Raw genomic sequence first — 15,280 nt, forward strand, 5'->3', positions numbered from 1 at the left:
TATGGTCTATTTGGTTGATAATGCACAGGTCCTGACAGGACCTGATGTTTAGTGCTATGTTAAAGGACGTAAGTCTCGGATATTCCTGACAGGATATATAGCCTGACAAAATGCCACATCCATGTAAAAGTAATTAGCCTATTATGCGCGCATCGTTTGAGATATCGAAATTCCAAAGAATTTAATTGAATATACTGGTCCCAGGGTCCATCTCAGTGAACGGTGCAAATCCGTTCAGTGGTTTCCGAGGAGATGTCATTAACAAGTTTTTCACAAAAGTTAAAATGGAGGCCATATTGTTTGAGATATCAACTTTTCTTATATTACTTTTAAAGACAATGGTCCAGTGGTCCTTTACACCGATTGTCAACCAACTCTTTTCAGTGGTTTTGGTGGAGATGTCATTTAAGTGTGTTTCTATTAACAGCAAAATTGTGAGAAACATCAGTGATGTTTATAGCGCACCCAAGAGGTATTTCTGTATGGGACATTTTCTGTCCATTTCTGACAGACTCATTTGCGTGTATGTTTCGTTTCATAGCTGTTTGATGTTCCAATTGGGATTAATGGACTTCTAAATTCATAGACCCGCCCAGCTCTATTTCATTCGCTGATTTCGGCCATACTATTTGAGATATAAACGTTTCTTACATAACTTTTAAAGATAATGGTTCAAAGGTCATTCACACCAAACGGCATGCAAATCCATTCAGTGGTCTGGGAGGAGATGACGTTAACGTGTTTTTCACCAAATTCAAAATGGAGGAAAATCCAAGGGGCGAATTTGAAAGACCCCAGGGACTTATTTGGTCAACTTGAGAAGGGGCATGTATGTTACTTGGCTGCATGACTCTACGACATTCGGTTCAGGAGATATGCATGCTCAAACCTTCAACATTTGACTAAGTGCTACAGCGCCACCATGCCGTTGCTTGGCCCCCTAATAATAAAAACTAACAAAAACAATAGGGTACCGTACCTACGGTACTTGGTCCCCTAAATACAAACCTGATTACAAAAAAGTTGGGACACTGTACAATTGTGAATAAAAACAGAATGCAATGATGTGGAAGTTTCAAATTTCAATATTTTATTCAGAATACAACATAGATGACATATCAAATGTTTAAACTGAGAAAATGTATCCCTTCAAGGGAAAAATAAGTTGATTGAAAATGTCATGGCATCAACACATCTCAAAAAAGTTGGGACAAGGCCATGTTTACCACTGTGTGGCATCCCCTCTTCTTTTTATAACAGACTGCAAATGTCTGGGGACTGAGGAGCAGGGGACGGGGAATCGAGTCACATGACTTGACTCTCGAGTCACAATTTTCAGGACTTGTGACTTGCTTGATTAAAGTATCAAAATGACTTGACTTGACTTTGACTTGAGAACAAGTTACTTGAGACTTGACTTGACTTGAAGTGTAAGACTCGACAATGACTTGAACTTATAATAAACAAACAGCAATAAAATTATTTTATATGTTGTGACATCAGCACCACTAATCAGCGTGTGCCTTTAACGCTGCACAATTCAAACCGCGCCAAACATGGCAGACAGTAACGTTAGTCGAGCTCCACAAATAGTATCGTTTGGATACAAGGACTTTGAACTGGACCGTGTGAATAAAAAAATATTTGCCAGATGCAAAATATGCAACAACGTCAAATTTCATTCGTCATTTTAAGAACCACAAGGAAAGGTAAGAAAGTAATCTCTTTATATTCAGTTTCACTGATCTATAATGATTAAGTAATGGATTAATCTTTTGTTTGTCATAATTTGGCCTTGGTTGCATATTTTATTTTATTTTTTCTTGTTAGAAATGTGTATCATTACAGAATACATCTGGTAAATAGATGTAAGGGAATTTGACTATAGCAGTGGCATAGCCTGAATTTTAATGTTGATGGGCATCTTAAAATGAGCGGGCATGTATATTATTACACGTAGGCCATAATGTCTGTATTAAATGTTCGCATTTTCAAGTGTTTGTGGACTGCGTGTGGAAACTAAAAAGCATTGTGCTTACACCATAACAGTTAACTTTACTGCATGAAAGGCTAACATGGAGGCGCCGATGTGATTACTAGCACCTAAACATTTCGAAGAGTTTTTTTTTTTTTACTCATACAGGCAAGAATAATTACAGCGTAATTACATATTAGGCAGTTTTTCAGTCACAATAATTAGTTTATAAGGTTGTTATTATTAGCCCTTATTACATGTATTGGCCGAATTCCAGTGCAGAATGCGTGTTATTTCTTGATAACAGACCGTTGCCATTAAAAACAGCGCGTTGCTATGGACGCAGCAGGATTCTAACCAGAGACGGAACGGACTATTTTCTTTAGAGGAAGCAATAAATTCGTTTTTAAATCAATAAATTCCTTTTGAAATCAATATTTTGTGTCAAATTATAGATGTATTTGGTAGGTAGCCATGTAATAAGCGGGATAAGGTATAGCGAGGCGGTTGTTATAGCGAATACAACCCCTTCAGGCTGATTCAAGATCCCTCCGCTTCGTCCCCCCCAAAAATTGTACCGCGGAGGAGAAAATTATTTGATTTTGAAATCGAGCTTCGCACCGAGCGCACGTCAGAAACAGAGGACAGTGTGTGTGTGTGTTCATCTCTTTAGTGACTTGACTTGAAACTTATAAGGACTCGACTTGACTTGCTTAGGGTGAACCCTTGACTTGACTTGACTTGCTTGATTTATCTGAACTGTGACTTGAGACTTGACTCGAGACTTGATGGTTAAGACTTGAGACTTGCTTGGACTTGACCATGTGTGACTTGTCCCCATCTCTGCTGAGGAGACAAGTTGCTCAAGTTTATGAATAGGAATGTTGTCCCATTCTTGTCTAATACAGCCTTCTAGTTGCTCAACTGTCTTAGGTCTTCTATGTTGCACCTTCCTCTTTATGATGCGCCAAATGTTTTCTATGGGTGAAAGATCTGGACTGCAGGCTGGCCATTTCAGTACCTGGATCCTTCTTTTATGCAGTCATGTTGGAAAATGCAAGGTCTTCCCTGAAAGAGACTACGTCTGGATGGGAGCATATGTTGTTCTAGAACTGGGATATAACTGTCAGCATTGATGGTGCCTTTCCAGATATGTAGGCTGCCCATGCCACATGCACTCATGCAACCCCATAACATCAGAGATGCAGGCTTCTGAACTGAGCGCTGATAACAACTTGGGTTGTCCTTGTCCACTTTAGTCGGGATGACATGGCGTCCCAGTTTTCCAAAAGGAACTTCAAATTTTGATTAGTCTGACCACAGAACACTTTTCCACTTTGCAACAGTCCGTTTTAACCCTTTGGCGCGTACGATCACACCTGTGTGATCAGGCTAGAGTGGTCCCTGAAGCGTACGATCACACTGGTGTGATTAGAACATCATGTTTAGAACGCACCATTAGCATGACTAGCTACAAGTAATGTAACAATGGCTGGTCAGACCGCGCTTTTATTTACTCACATTTAGCTCAAACAGTGTTTATAACTTTATTTCCTGATTGTAATTGTTTCAAGACCATACTATGATATTAACCAGGTAGAAAGCATTCAAATCGGGACAAGAAGTGTTACTTACGTACCAACAGACAGCCAACACTAATACACAAAAACGAATTATATTAGCGACTACTACCGATCAAAACCATTGCAAAAACTTTCTAGAAGTTACGTTACCCGTTGTATGCATTTTATATAGTTTATTCATTTTCACTGCACTGAATTACTGGTCACGATTTGTTAGCTAGCGGGCAGCTGACAATTGCTAGCAGTTAGCTGACGTTTTCTAGCTAGCTACAGTTATAAATCAACCAACTTTTGTAGCTCTTAGAATTCGAGTCAACGAGAGAAGCTTGCAATGCAATGCATGTAGTGTTCCTTACCTAGGAAGGTGACTGTTCAAATGCTGGCGTGAGTTCAAATGCTGGAGAGTACTGAAGTTACGTGCAAAAATTGGTCTTCCAGCTGTTCCTTATCTGTACATTTAACTTTTCCGGCCTCTTATTGCTACCTGTCCCAACGTTTTTGGAATGTGTAGCTCTCATGAAATCCAAAATGAGCCAATATTTGGCATGACAAAATGTCTCACTTTCAACATTCGATATGTTATCAGTGTCCCAACTTTTTTGGAATCGGGTTTGTAGATGTCATGCATAACCCATGAGCTTGGGCCAATCACTTCATGAGATGCTCTTGTTCTGTCTGTTGAGCCACAATGTAATTTGAAGATATTTGTATAGTTATGTAAACTATAAGCTATATTCTTGTGTAGTACTTTCTATATTGTGTACATGGCTGATAGCGCTCCGGCACCACGCCGGATTTCCGGCGTACAGATGTGTCTGCGAAAAAAAAAAAAAAAATCAGTTTCGCGTTTGCGTGATCTGACAATTCCCAAGATCTGAGTGGCGCTTTCACTAAACCACACCAGTAAGCCTACTTCAGCCAATCGGTAATAGGGTAGGGGCTGGTCTTGGGTTTTGGCCAATCAGATTGATTCAGCTGTCACTCCACGTGCGAATTTGTTTTGTTTCCCACACTGGCAGCGCGAAACGCGAAAAGTCATGGAGCGCAACTTTATGAAGCCAGGGGAAGACACCAAACTCGTCGATAAAGGCATAAAGAATAAATGGCGCTGGTCTTGGATAGAGGATGTGGGTAGAGACGAAAAGCCATTTGGAAGCTGGTGTCAAAAACTCCGGCAAGCAGGAGCATGTTTCTGCACTTTGTGCGCAAGGAAAATATTATATGGTACTAGCGGGAAAAAAGTGCTGCCACGGCACGAGTTAGACCCTAGTCATCAAGCAGCTGTCCGAGCAATTCAACACACCTCACGTTTGCCGGGGGCAACAGCCACAGCAGATATCCGAGCCTCGATGACCGATCGCGTGGCTGATTTAAAAATTCGCTTGTGCTCCTTCATTGCCGAGTTTGATCTGTCGTTTACAATCGCTCGTCCACTCGTCACTTTCTGTCAGAAATTAGCGGAGGATAAACTCGCTCTCACGCATCTGTCTGTCTCGAGGCAGCATGCGGGCTATCTTATTACACACGGCATCTCGCCAGAATTTAAAAGAAATCTGTCCGACAAGCTTAAGAATAACATGTTTTCACTTAACATTGATGAGGCCACGGACAAAAGCATGGATAAGATTCTAAATGTACTGGTCCGATTTTATGACGAGGATGCAGGCAGTGTGAAAACACAGCATCTTGCCAGCAAAAAGGTTAATGTTGCAAATGCCTCAGCACTGATGCTGCAACTAAAAGATGTCCTGCAATCATATAGGCTGGAGTGGAGACAAGTCACTAGCATTCTTCTGGACAATTGTGCTGTGATGAGGGGAAAGAAATCTGGGCTTGAAACGTTAGCAAGGAAGGAGAACCCTAATCTCCTAGATATATCAGGAGACACTGTTCACATGGTGTCCAATACTGCTAAGGCCCTCATGAGACCGTTTGGCTCAGATGTAGAAGATTTTTGCTCTGATCTTTATTATGATATAGAGAAATCACCTAAACAGAAGGAGATTTCCTTGTTTATGCCCTTAAGTCAGTGGTTGGGTTACTAATCAATAGTTTACTTTGGAGTATTATAATTGCCACCCACTGACCTTTCTTAATATGGCTGTAGTATCTGTAGTCTCAGTATGCTATACAAGCAATAAGTATGCAGGTAAGTGACTGTATAAATAAGTAAGATAAGTAAAAGCAGGGATGGATTAATGAACAGGCCCAGGGTCCCAGGAGCTCTGGTGCTCTACAAAAAGATGCTACTGTAATATAGGTTTGTATTGGGTTTGTTCATCTCATGTCTGAATGATGTCCATTTATATCCACAAAAGTCACCAGAATCTATAATATTTAATAATAATTTAAGGCACTATTTATCAAAATGTTCTTCCAGGGGAGCACACCCCTGGATCCCGCTTGACAATTATGTTGATCAGGGCATATATCTTGGCTTAGAGGCCCGCTTACCTCCCAGGGAAAAAAAGTTCACGCTCAGGATTTTTTTCTACTATCACCCCTGTGTGTAGATTAGTTAACTATGAAACAATAAGACACATTTTATAAAAATAGTTTTTCACTAAAAAGGTTTTGCAACTGTATTTTGTCTTTCAGGTTATGATCTTGAAAACCCAAGTTTACCAGGAATGACTGAGGCCGAGGTTGAAAGGGCTTAGGCTGAGCCAAGAAGACCGACTCGGGGACCACAGCTAAAGGGAGACCTGATGAAGAGGAAGGTTAATTTGTAGCCTATGTAATGCACAATTGTTGGGTGTTTTTATTTAGGCTTTGTTTTTTGATTTTTGGTAAAATTTTACTTTCTGTAAATTAAGTTCATACCTTATTCTTTATCTTGTCTCTTCACTTTATGTTGGCAGTAGATCAAGTAAATGTTGGCAGTAAATCAGTTAAATGTCGGCAGTAAAGCTATTAAATGTCGACTAAATGGCTGCAAAGAAGCGGAAAGCATCGTTCCTTTACATCTTGCCAATGAGCAACTGATGTCTATACTGCATTCTGCCAACACCTCGGGTGTATATTGGGCCGACATCGGAAAGACGTGTTTTATCTGGGAACTATAGACCAAAGCAATTAAATATATATGTTTTGCATTCATTTTATAAATGCAACAACCACTTTGTAAAAACAAAATGACATGAGTAATAGTGTAAGCGCGTTTCAAGATAAAACAAGAAAAATTCCTCAAGAAATTATGCTCAGTTCAGGTACACAGTCTCTTTGGTTTACCCTGGTCGTTAACGACCGTACTGAAAACTCATTATGCAAGATGTGTTAATTATGGAAATCCTCCCCCAGAGCAAGCCTATGAACACAGGCCACCCCTGGGAGAAGAAGGGATGTTGAGTTCAAGTGAAACGTTTCCATTCCACATAAGCACAACAAAAACACTCATGCACCACACATCACGAGATGAGGGGTATGGGAATACAAAAAAATTACAATATGAGGGAAGCACCAAGAAGGAGGCAAAACCATGCAAAGTGTATTGGCGGGCAGAGACAGTACCCATGAACCAAGCATAACACTTCTGTAGTGTTAAAGCAGGGATAGAATCAAGGCAAAGCATGAGATACCCTAGCAAAATTATGAGATCCTTTGTTCATTTGAGAACCAAATGAACAAGGGATGAAAGAGACACGTCTAATAAATAGAAATGGACAAATGCCAAAGGTGACGATAGTGCAAATGTCATCTACCCTGACCCCGTGGAAATGGGCTGCAACACACCGCGTGAAGTGTGCATGGAGACCCTCCGGAACGAAAGAGCCAGGCAACCCTTGGCCTACAGACGCCCCGTAGGCAAAAGTGATGCAGTCACAAAGCCAGTGGGAGAGACGTTGCTTAGAAAGCGGACAACCCACCCAGGAATCCAAATAGCAAGTAAACAGTTGGGGAGTCAGTATGATTGACCTGGTGCGCTCTACGTAAAGGGCGAGAACGCGTACCGGACACAGACAGTGGAGTCTCTTGTCCTTCTCACAGGCGTGCGGAGGAGGGAAGAAGGCCTGTAAATCGATGGTCTTAGATCGAAAAAAGCTGGTGATAATCTTGGGTACGAAGGACGAATTAGGTCTCAGCGTAGCGAAGCCTAAGTTCTCTCTGATAGCCAGGCAGCCCGGATGCAAGAAGAGCGCACAGAGACCACTCACTCGCTTAGCAGAGCACAAAGCGATGAGCAAGGCAGTCTTAAGGGAGAGCGACTTAAGAGAACATTGCTGTAAGGGCTCACAGAGAGCGCCCAGCACTTTAGCAAGGTCCCATTGCGGAGCGCCAAGCCTGGCCACCGGGTTCAGACGGCGCGTACCAAAAAGGGAACGGCGGTGGAGAGGGTGGCTGAAAACCGTGTTTCCAGCAAAGCCCTCATGACACGCAGAGATGGCCGATGCGTATCCACGGATGTTCGAAAGTAGACCTATCCATATCAAAGAGATACTGCAGAAATGACAGAATCTCCTCCACAGGGCAACAGGAAGGGTCAGAGGACCTCTGTGCACACCACAACACAAACATATTCCAGCAACGTAGATTTGGACGTAGATGCTGCCCTAGCACCCTGGATTGTGCAGTGGACCGGCCCCGTTCAAAGCCTGTCCCATTCGGGGGCCAAAATCCTGATGCCTTGCTGGCGTAGGGGCTCCAGTCAATCCGTTACCTCCAACAGGAAAGCAGACGCTCCGTCGGGCTATGACATCATCGTCTCCTCTATTATCGAGAAGGGAGGGTGATCAGAGCGAAACTGAATAAGATAACCCAGTCTGATCGTTCGATCAAGCCAGGCTGACATAGTACAGTGATGACGCCACTCCCAACAACGCTCTGAGAGAGGAAGAGCATGCAGTTGAGGGGCGATGGTTAGGAAAAGTTTGAAGTCCCTCACTGACCCTACCGCCACCGAGCTTGTTCTGAGAGGACGAGACACGGCCCAAGGAGGGCAGAGAGAGAAAGGGATGAGAAGGGAAAAAAAAGAGCAGCTGGGCCAGGAGGTGAACCGGTGTCCACAGAACGAGAGCCGAAAGAGCTACGCATTAGGACATCCCGCTCTACAACAGGAATAGCGCTCTCCCTCCGAGAGAAAGAGGAACCCGGCATTTGCATATGGGGACGTTGCACCCTGAGTGGGGACGCATTGCAAGGGGGATGTGGAACAGCACCATCAGAGATCGGGAACTAAGTGAGAACAGCTAGTGAGACGGTCATAGCCAGCGGATTGAGAAGCCACAACAGTATCTATTAACGCCTGTTTGGTTTAAATTCCTTATTTGGATTTTGCATCAATCACATGGCTAGATTTTAACCAATCGCTGAGGAGAAAAACTTTGAAATACGGAAAAATAACAAGAACAGCAGCAAGTAAAACCTATCTTTAAGTATGTTGCCTGTTGGACATTTTCTTATGACTTTGGCTTAGAACATCTAATAAGATTGTTTTAGAGCTGTTTATTACTAGCTAGATGTTGTGTTTATAATGAAGCTAAAAGGACATTTTCACTTTGAAGCTCTACATTGAACGGTGTTGTGGAAATTTCTCTAACCAATGTATTCTCACTGATTAAAGAACTTAGAGCCCCTTATTCAAATTAGAAAAGGAAGGTGGGGGATCTGGTATTTGCCTAGGGGGCATCTATTGTCTGTCCAGATGCTATAAGAACTCTTAGAGGTAAAGAAGTTACCTATGGGGGGAAGGAGAGCTTGTCCTTTGCGTGAAGCTTAGGTAGTAACATAACAAAGGGAATGTGTTTTATTGACATAGGACAGCATCTTACCACACCCCTTTTCACTGTAATAAATACGGATTGTGCATGTATGGAGTAAGAGACTCCTCGGACGATTATGTTGGTAAGCGTTTGACGTCCAGTTTCAATGGTTTTTGGGATTCCTCAGTACAGGTACCCGGGCTAAATTACGAACTCTGGAGGTACGTGCACATTACAGTCAGTGCTTAAGCGTAAACTGTTAACAGTACCGTGGTTGGACCACTGTGTTAAACACTGGTGTATGGTATCTCGCGAAAGTGCTGACGAGCTTATCAACGCATGCTGGGCACGTGGATCGAGGTACCAGGGTGAAAGGTGGCGGCTTGGTAGCCCCATTTGGGTTCGCCCTGGATCCTGCGTTTTCGCCACGCTTGGGTTTGCTGGGTTTATTTATGGGCAAGTGCGGCGGTACATCTTTGACGATCTCTCTTGTTTACGCTGGATTGGCAAACATTGTGTCTGTCGTTTATGGTACTTGGACATGTGAACAAATGTTTCTTTGAGTGTTATTAGGTTTTCCGGTGACTGGCGTTTTCTTTCGGTGACGGATGAGCGGCCTGCCGGGCTGGTTGGTGGATTTTGGCCGAGTTGTCTGATGGACGTTTCGGTAGGTATACTATAAAGTTGCTGAAGGCGTAATATGGAGTTGTTTGGAAGGCGTTTGTTTTCAAATTCAGTTGAGTTTTAATTAGTTTTTAAAGTGGGTTTGCTAGTTTAGTTTAGTTTTTATTTTTTGAAAATGCTTAGTTTTAGTTTAGTTTTTATTAGTTTTAGTGTTAGTTTTAGTCTTTTTTTGTAGTATGGGCTATTTGTCAAGGGCAAGATTCAAAAAGGTCAGAAAAAGTATTGTGTAATAATAACTCAACAAAAACTATGTTGTTTAGGGGAAAAGTGTTATGATATGTATATTTGGAGCAAGGCACAGATTCACAGATGTTAGCATTCAAAACCTGTGATAACCATGAATCATCATACATTTATATGTCTAGCACTAGTTTTGTTATGAACTTTGCCAAGAGCATAAATAGATTGAACTCCAAATGCAGATGAAGTTTTTAGCCATCTGATCGCTATTTAGTAGATTTGCTTTAATGTTTTGAAAAAAGTATCTGAAAGGGATAGTTAAAATAATTCCTTCGTTAATAATGTTACACAGAACTTTATTATATTAAATATGGTTCACGCCTTCACAAAATATACACATTTAACACCCTAGAGGCCTACCAAATTCACACCCCATGGAAATTCCTTTAACGTTAACGTTACCTCTTACAAAATCCACACGCCGTACCAAAAATCTAACATTACACATCTTCTAAACAGAATTCACACTCTATACAAATACCACAGCTGTACTATTTTCACACCCTATTCTAAATTTATACAAGAGCCTTCTGCCTACTCATCTGGATTGAAGCAGCAAACATTCAGTGTAAAAGTAAAAATGACATAACATTATTTAATATTTGAATCACAGCTTATAGTGTTTTGACATCAACAACCCAAGTGCATTTTACCTCAAACTTGCGACTAGTTAACTTTCTAAAGAAGGCACAATCGCTTCCCGGGTAGACATTAACACACTGACAAAATTATATTCAGAATTTAAAACATTTTTATACCACTTTTTAATGTGTGATTGTGTAAAGGTGTTCACGAGATATCAACCTTTCGCGAACTTGCTTCAACGTCGAACACTCGTTCTCAAGGAGACGCGGTGTGCACGGAGGGGTGTGTGTGTGTGTGTGTGTGTGTGTGTGTGAGTGACAGAGAGACGGAGGGAGAGCAGGGAAAGGAAACACAGCTGAGCGAATACTCTGCGTGTTTTCAATAGCGTTAAAAAAGGAAAGACATTGACAAAGACAAAAACTAAGAACATTTATTCTATAATTTTCTTTTATTTTAGTTAGTTTTGTCAACCACACATTACAGTTTTAGTTAGTTATCGTTTTTTTGTAATGCCTCGTTTTCATTTTTATTTCAGTTAACAACGACTATTGTATTTGTTCTGTATGTGGTTGTGGCACAAGTCAGGGGCCTTTGTCCATATCTGGTTATGGTCGACCTCATAAATGCATTTGTCCATTTTGGTATTCCCTGTGCACGAGCGATCCGATTGGCTGCATTGTATATTCCTTGATAGCATTTTGATCTTGTGTACCGAGGTTGATGTTAACTTGGAAGTTTTGTAATCGCAAATTTTTTGTCTTGTTTGGTGTACATTTGGGTGAACGCATTCATTGCGTTGTTGTTGTGGTTCTTTGGGGAGGCCTACTCTTTTGGCTTTTGCCTTTGTGCTGCAATTGCGAAATTGAACTTTGCCTTCCGGTGTTGTGCTGGTGGCTGGCACAGGTGGAAGTGTTAGCCTGCTAACTTAGGATTGTATACGACCATAAGGTCCTACATTTCATTAGAGGGATAGATTGGTATAATGGTGCTTCTCTAATATTGTTATATATGGTCTTGTGGTTTCGTAATGAGGGGTTAAAATAGTGTTTTCTCTCTCCTTGTATGGGGTAGTTTGGCCAATGTCTTTAATTTTAAGATAACACGCTGTGTTCCATGAAGACTGGATTCGCAGCCAATATAATCATAGCCTGCTTAATAGGGTAAAATGGACACGGCCTGTTTCTTCCCTGACTAAATAAATCTGTAACATACGATGCCCTATTTAAAATGTTCAATTGGGTTTGGTTAATTGATGTAGTTTCACTTTGTTTGTATTTCCAATGGTACCTGGGTTAATACTTGTGTTTTCGGGGCTATGCCTGATGCTCGTTGCTGGCTTTTTAAATTCTAGCCTGGTAAACTGACGAATGGGGTTGATTGATGTGACTGTATTTAAAGATCTAGCCTGGGGTATGATGGGGATCACTCCCTGATTGTTCCTTGATTTTAGGGACTTCATGCATCTGTTTTCTGTTAACTTGCCTTTATTTTGAGAGTTTTTCCCCCTACTGTTGCTGTGTTGATAGGATAAGCGATTTTTTTTGGCGAACAGCAACGATATTGGATGGGTGGAACTATAACTCTGGACTTTTAGTTACCATAGGTTATCGGCTAGGTTGTAGGCATGACGTCTTTTACTCCAGGCAGTCTGAAGATCATGTCACGTTTTTGTGTGGGGACTTTCATTGGCTCCTGAAAGGGGGCTCACCCCCTGGGTTGGCCTTTGCTCTAGGTTTTCCCTTCGAGTTTTCTGCCTGTCCTCACCTGTGGTAATTTCCCCTACATGAGTATGTTTAGTTTTGGGATAATCAAACATTTGTTGGAAGCTACGTGCATTTTCCTCTCCATAGCCTTAATGTTGACATTTATGATTTTGAGACAAATTGTTGTGAGGGTGGAGACCTTAAGTCATCCAACATCGTTCATTGCTAGAACAATCTTGCTGTTGTTGCATGACAGTAAAGATTTTTGACTGATCACCGCTATTTTGAATAACATGGACATGCATCTAAGTTGAGAAAATTCCCTAGACTTTAGGAGGTAAATTGAGTCATGATGCTTGTTTTGTTTCACCTTGGTTTGGCCGTTGCCTGTGGAAATGCTAATTTTGATATGCTAATTTGGGAGTTCTTTCAATATGCTTCCTTCACATGGGCAGCCGTGTGGTACAATAGTTTTTTTTGGTTTTCTTTGTGAGTGTTTTTCTTATTTTCGCATTTGTTTTTCTTAGATTTTCAGTTTGCAACTTTTTATTGGATGAATGTTAGATTCCTCCCGACTATCAATTTTCTTTTTCATGTCTATCCTGTAATGGTTCTGCTTTCACTTGGGGTCATTTTCCTTGACTCTGTCGTGAAAGCAGGGGGGGATTGTATGAAATGATGAATGATGATGAAATGATGAAAAAGAGTTGAACTTAGAGTTCAAAGCGAATGAAATAGGTATTTATACGTGAAGAATTTAGTTTTTTTGTTTCCAAAAGTTATAGCAGAAGATTGGCATCTGTTAAAATCAACATCCCTTCACAGTGTTTGTCCAATTGGGTTTTTTGAGAAGTTTGTTTCATGGTTATGGTTGAGTAGAATACATCTTACCATTTTGAAATGGTTTAGCAAAAATAACTAATTTGATGGGATTGTTCAGTTTGTTTGATATTTGATTAGAAGTAATCCTTTTAATCTCATACATTGTGGAATAAGTGGGTAAAAACGTGCAGGGAGCACATTTTGTTATTCCTTACATGTTTACTAAATCTTGCCATGTTTTAATTGATATTGAGAAAATAATTCTGCATCAAGTTATATTTCTAGAAAACCAAGTTGAGAAGACTTGCATAAAGAGAGGTAGACCCCCTGGAGCGCTCAACTCACTGACACAAAAACCAGTGTGTTGGGTGAAGGAGTCTGTTTGAGATGGGTTTTTAACTTGTTTGAACTCTTTGGAAGAGAGACTTACTGGTGACATTATCAAAATTGGGTATTCTAATTCTAATTAAATTTCTGTCCTAGTAAGCAATCATTGGAATGTAAATGGTTAACAGATGCTTCTTTGAGGTGTAAGGTCGGCTTTCTATTGCCTGGCCTCAAAATAACACCACTCTGTCCTATGAGGTTGGACTTATTCTTAGGTTAATAGACCACCCTCCACTCCAGGGAGAGCCCTGAGGTGATAAGACAAAAAAGGGGGGGTCATGATTTATGACAGGATTACAGAGTGTCTTTGATGTGCTAGGATTATAGGAGACTTGGAGACATTCACACTGAGTTTCATCTTGTAGAGAAATTAGGCTAAATAACAGTTATGTTAGCTGACCTTCAAGATGGTGTGAAATGTTTGATTTGAAATAAGGTATTTGATCATTTATGTGAAACAATGGTGAATTTGATTGTAGTTCCGATACAAGACAATCAGATGTAAATTATATAGGTGAACTGAGAATTGTTCATGAACTACTCTTTGAGAGTGGTACTTCAATGTAAGCAAACTATCTTAACTGATGAGTAATTGAAACAGTAATGGGAAATGTGAAATTGTGTTCTTCTGTTCTTTGTGTTGGTTGTTAAACCAACCATAGAAAAGATTGGAATTGTTGTTTTGCTACACTAACAGAACAGAAGCACCAGAAATGCTAATGTTTTAACGATATTGTAACTGATTACAACTGTTATAATTTATATAGTGTGGATACACTGAATGAATAAGCTGTTGAATTGTAGTGAGCAATGAAGCAAAATATTAAGTGTCTGTAGCATGAGCTGAAACTGAAAGTTGCAAGTAGAAGAACAGGAAATCTTATTTAGGCTGTTGCTGGGCAGAGAAAGATTTAGCATGTCTGTCTTTGACAAACAGGAAACAGATTAACAACACACACACAGTCTGGACAGGGCTGAATTAAGAATAGACACAAGACAGAAACCACAAAGGGCAAGATGACGCTTGTGCTGCATTTACACATATAAGGTATAGAACATAAATTGGACCAATGGCCCACATGCTTGGCATATTCAACCCCCCACTTTTTAGGCGTGTTTGAAGTATAAATAATGCTGTTATGATTGTTGATATTCAGACATTGTGCGGCGACACTTCAAAAACTTTTGTAATAAACGGAATATGCGGTACGGTAATTGACCTGACTCCTGGTGTTTTATTCTCCTTTCCAACAAACCAACTCGGGGAAGTGTTAGACTTCAACAATAGACAAAGGAAATAGACATTGGAAATATAGGGTTTGAGTGTTTAATAGTGTTTGGCCCTACTGCATCAGCGAGATTCAACAAGCTAATGTAATGGACATACACTCACCTAAAGGATTATTAGGAACACCACACTAATACTATGTTTGACCCCCTTTCGCCTTCAGAACTGCCTTAATTCTACATGGCATTGATTCCACAAGGTGCTGAAAGCATTCTTTAGAAATGTTGGCCCATATTGATAGGATAGCATCTTGCAGTTGATGGAGATTTGTGGGATGCACATCCAGGGCACGAAGCTCCCATTCCACCACATCC

The sequence above is a fragment of the Esox lucius genome, chromosome 8 (assembly GCF_011004845.1).
Source record: "Esox lucius isolate fEsoLuc1 chromosome 8, fEsoLuc1.pri, whole genome shotgun sequence".
NCBI classification, from domain to species: Eukaryota; Metazoa; Chordata; class Actinopteri; order Esociformes; family Esocidae; genus Esox; species Esox lucius.